Source organism: Poecilia latipinna, unplaced genomic scaffold, assembly GCF_001443285.1.
Source record: "Poecilia latipinna isolate Pla-1442-1.1 unplaced genomic scaffold, P_latipinna-1.0 Scaffold917, whole genome shotgun sequence".
NCBI lineage: Eukaryota > Metazoa > Chordata > Actinopteri > Cyprinodontiformes > Poeciliidae > Poecilia > Poecilia latipinna.
This window is the reverse complement of record NW_015113533.1, coordinates 27,638-32,428: the sequence shown is the minus strand read 5'-3', so window position 1 is coordinate 32,428 and position 4,791 is coordinate 27,638. Positions and strand designations below refer to the sequence as shown.

Genomic DNA, 4,791 nt, shown 5'->3' with positions numbered 1-4,791 from the left:
AAATCTGGCCTGCTTTTCCCAACATTTGGCGGGGATTTTAGGAAGCGTTCAGAGGACAATACTTACGAAATAGTTGTCGTCGTGTGGCAGAAGAGCACAAAGCTTTAAATTAAATGCCATGTTATCTTGGCACTAGTAAAGTTTAATCAGATTAATCGCGCTGTGATTAATTATTATTGATCAACATGCTTGAAATGCAAAAATGCACCTATTCCTTTTATTGTGTCAAACAAGTAGGCTACATTCTAACTTGGTTTTTCCATCACGGTGTTTTCTGAAGCGAAATTTGCCGTTGAGCACACCAGTCTGACTCAACTCGCTCTTCTTTTCACTCGTGTTTGTTGTACAAGACCACTCTGCTGTGAACTAGTGAACCCCCTGCAGGAGAGAGGCTTTGAGGCAACCCGCTTTCTGGAGTGGTGCCCCAGTCCAGAAAGTGTTTGGGCACCAAAAGAAGTAGAAAATACAATATACATTTTTTTTTCTCCGTTGTCCCCTGAATGAGTTTGCTTCTACTTGTTTGCTTGTATAGTGGAGAGGCGTCCCTTAGTTGCTTCTGAGTACTGGGAGACTACATTATCTGTTTTCTACTGCAAAGCCAGGAAAAACAAAAATCAGATAATGGCTTGGATTTTTAAGTTGGCTGTAAGGAGGGGACAATTCCTACAAGAAACGCAACTGCTTGCATATTTATATTTCAAGTTTTAGAAAGTTCGGCAAAATGTTTAATCGTGATTAATCACAGACCTGGAGTGTGATTAATCTGATTAAACTTCCTAATCAATAGTATTTACATTAGACTACATCAGGAACATGAGTTTCATTAGAGGTCGAGATTTACGCTGAAGTTGTGTGGTTTATGTTGTTTTTTGTATATTTTTGGGCTGCAAACTGTCGTTCAGATCTGGCAACCCGGCCTCCCTCTGTATCACAGTTCACCTCTAAGAGGCTGATGGCCAATCTGGGCAAGCGTTCCTCATTTTACATGTTGTTGGCCTTGATGAGGAGAGGCTTGACGACGTGTGCTAGGAGATAAAAATCAACAGACAGAACATTAATATTCTCTGGGCTCGTCAGGCTCATTTAGGCACGTGGCACGCTTCATTGTGTGGCCTCTGACACAGATGATTGCGTGGGCAGCTATGCAGTTTTTCCTCATAATTACTTTTTGCCATGCTGCTCTTGTCCATTGTCAGCCTCAATAAGGCGCAGGTTGGGGGGGGGGGGAAGGAAAGAAAAGACAAGACAGAGAGAGAAAGAGAAAGAGAGAGAGAGGGAAAGAGAGGGAGGGTAAGTGAGACAGCGAGGTGGAGATTTAGGCTTCTTGTTTTTCTTTCCCTTTAAATCCTTGTGAGCAATCCTCAAACCCCGGCGCCGCGTCGGAGCGCACCGGTGACGCCGGCTATGACGACGGCTTCATCTGCTGAAATTTTACTGCTAATTACACCCTGTTCAGATTTACTGAACTAATCAAGCAAGCGCAGAGGATCCAGGCACGACTGGAATGCTCCATAAAACCCATTAATTAACACATTTAAATAACAGCCACAATCATTTTTTTTTTTTTTTTTCATAGCAGATTCCAAATGTAAAAAAAACTCACATTTCGCTCGTTTCCATCGCACGCCGGCGCATCGGCTTCTCAGCGGATCGTGGTGGCGGTTCATCGCCGGCACTCAACCACATACATGAGTTCATAAATATGCAATGCTTCCAGGAATTTATGAGCGCGTGGAGGATAAATATATATTAAAAATACCCGGGTGCCATCGCACATCCGCGCTCTCTTGACACTAATCAACTACCCCTGGAAAATAATGGAACAATAATTCAACTCCATCCCTGACAAATGCTCACATTTTCACTTTAATCCATTTGTCTTTATCTCACTCCTTTTTTTGGTGCAGAGAGAGAGAGGGGGGGAAAAAACAAAGTTGGCTCAGGGACAGCGTCTGTGCGCGAGGCGATGTTATTTTAATTGAGTGTGCTGAGAGATGAGCCTACTTGGAGGTGCTTTAATTTGCAGGCATGGCTAAACATATGTAGCATCATAAAGTAACGTAATGGACTGTCCACCGGCCAAGCAAATATTCCTGGCAACTCAACAGGGATAACTTGAAGAGTAAATCTAAGGAGTGTTTTTTTATGTGATCAACTTTAGTTTGTTCAATGCCTTCACAGCAAGGCTGGCGTTCTTCTTCTTCTTCTTTTCTTTTGTCTTTGTAAATATTCCTTTGAACGTTTCAAGGTTTTGCCACATCATCGTAAACCCAAAAGTGTTTTTGTTGGGGGTTTTTTTAAATGGCAGCACAAAAGTGTGACACAGAATAAAAAAAATAGTGTGTCCGTGTGCAGCCCACCGTACTCTAATGCCCCTAAATAAAAGCCAGTGCAATCAAGGTCAAACATCATTTGTTGGGTGCCCTGCATTGAGGCACTGTATTTAGATGAGGCCTGTTTTTTTTATATTAAAAGTACTTTTTGAAAATACCAGCCTTTAAACATTAAGCCTATTTTTCTGTCTTTAAAATTTAAAATAAATTATTGATTTAATTTGAAATGTCATGTTTTCTGTATCTGTAAGTGGAAAATCGTCATTATTAAAAGACAAAAAAAGGCTGGATTCTAATTTATTGAAGTGTAATTGGTGGTGTTATTTAATACAACAGAAAACTTAAGCCATCTGTCGAGTAATATCTTACAACGAGGTCTGTCTCGTCGATAAACCCAAAGCACGACTCAACTAACTGCTTAGTTAGTTGAGTCAGATGTTTTCTTACTTTTCTGGGTATTTTTGTTTTACTTTTTTTATTTTTGTTTATTATTAATTCACTTACAGTTTAAAATGAACATGTCGATACAAACAAGGGTTTTGAATGAAAAGAAGTAGTTTGAAAAAACAAAATCTTATAAATCTTCTCCAAAAAGATGAAGATGACCCTTAATTCACGGCCAAAACTGAAACTGTGCTTTTTAGATCTGTGCAGATCTAAATTTAGATCATTTAGATCTGTGTTCGACTGCAGATGTGCAGCCATTTTGCGAAGAAAAAAAAGACGCTCCGATCCACTTTTTTCTCACTTCCGATACCAAAACAGATATTTGATGTTTAATATCGGCCGATACCAATCCAGTACAGTAAAACAGGGTTTTTTTTTCTCCAAACACAGACATAAATGTACTGAACTAAACATTTATTTGATAAATGTGCACCAGCACAGCACTCTTTAATACACTAGTAACTTCACAAGCTTGGTCAAACGTGTAAAATCAACTTTAATTTGTTCAATCAGTTCAATTAGGAATAAAATAACCAATGGAAAATACATAATGAAACGTAAACTGACCAAAACAAGAGGTTGACTACCTCCAACAAACATGTAAAACATAAACAGCAAATGTTTCAGAAAGTGCAATAAGTAATTGTAAATATAATGTGAAATAAATACTAAAGCATGACGTCACTGAGCACAAAGCATAGAATTAGACTGAATAGATCTGCCATAAGCGATTAGGCACATTGTCAATGATAAACGATCTAGATTTTTTTCAATATTGGGACTGATTTACATGTATTTATATCAGATCAGTGCATCTCTAATTAAAACCACATATTGTTTTAATTTTTGCTCAGTTTTACACTAAATTACCCAGAATTCCATTGAATTAAAGTAAAGACATAATAGTGGGTTTTCCCAGGAACTTTGATGCGTGGGAAAAATGTTTTTTATCTGTGCATATGCTGCATAATTCATGATGCTTCCACTGTTAGAGTAAACCCCCTTTTTCAAAATTCTTTTTACTACATCTTTAGAAGTGCTGCAAAATGTGTCGTTTTAGTCTTGCTGTATCCGTGGGTGTGTGTGTGCGTGTGTGTTTCTGTGTTTGTGAACCAAGGAGTGAGCCAGATAAATCCAAGGTTAACTGTTGTCAAACCAGCCTCCAGGCCATGGCTATGTGGTCGACGCAGGAGCCATGAAGTGCTCCCATAAGAGAGGGCGCTGAGCCCAGCTCCAGCTGTCGAGCCACACACACACACACGCACACACACACGCATACGCACACGCATCCTCCTGACAACACAGACATATGTCACAATCCACGTCCGAGCCACAACGGGGCGGCGTGGGGGCAGCGGCACGCTTTCGCTCGGCCGTAAACCCTCTTCCAGATGAGTTCAGATTAGGGGGCGTGTCTTACACCGCTGTTGTGACAGCGATGGGGAAACGGGCACACACACTTACACACACACACGGGGTAAGGTCGAACCCCATCCCCTCCGTGTCGGCAAACAGGAGCTGGCAAGGTGAGCGCCGTGTCTCTCTTTCTGCACTGGCACGCAAATGACAGATGGAGCCCAGGTGCCATTAGGCAGACAAACGACGACTTCATTAGGACGTGCCACTGGCAAATGATGAATGCTGCCCTCCCCAAGCCATATTTGGAACGAGATCAGAACTGGAAGAGAAGATGGGAGCTGCTATGTAGGTTGTTTCAGGAGAGCTGCCATGGTTTTGGTTTCAGATTTGAGCTTTTAGGCCATCGTGATGTAAATAAGGGCCACATAACATCCAAGAGAAATTCATCTTTATGTGTATTTGTTCAGATCTACAATGTTCAGATCTCTAATATGGATATTTTCTGTTACTAATGAGGTAGAACTTTTTTTTTTTAATTTTTGGGGCATTAAAGCTGCCCTATGCAACTTTGATGAGTTTTTTTTTTTTTTTTTTTTTTTTTTAAAACCTACAAACAAGAAAAACAAAAAACCTGGTAAAAAATTAACCCCCC

At 40.4% G+C, this 4,791-nt stretch overlaps 1 long non-coding RNA gene across 1 annotated transcript in view; it reads right to left on the bottom strand.

Annotated features, from left to right (window-relative positions):
- Positions 1-489: 489 nt before the first annotated feature.
- LOC106957578 (uncharacterized) overlaps positions 490-4,791 on the bottom strand; it is a 14,734-nt gene continuing 10,432 nt past the window's right edge. The window contains exon 2 of the long non-coding RNA XR_001426981.1: positions 490-1,025. This is a non-coding gene — a long non-coding RNA (uncharacterized LOC106957578). The remainder of the gene's footprint in view (positions 1,026-4,791) is intronic.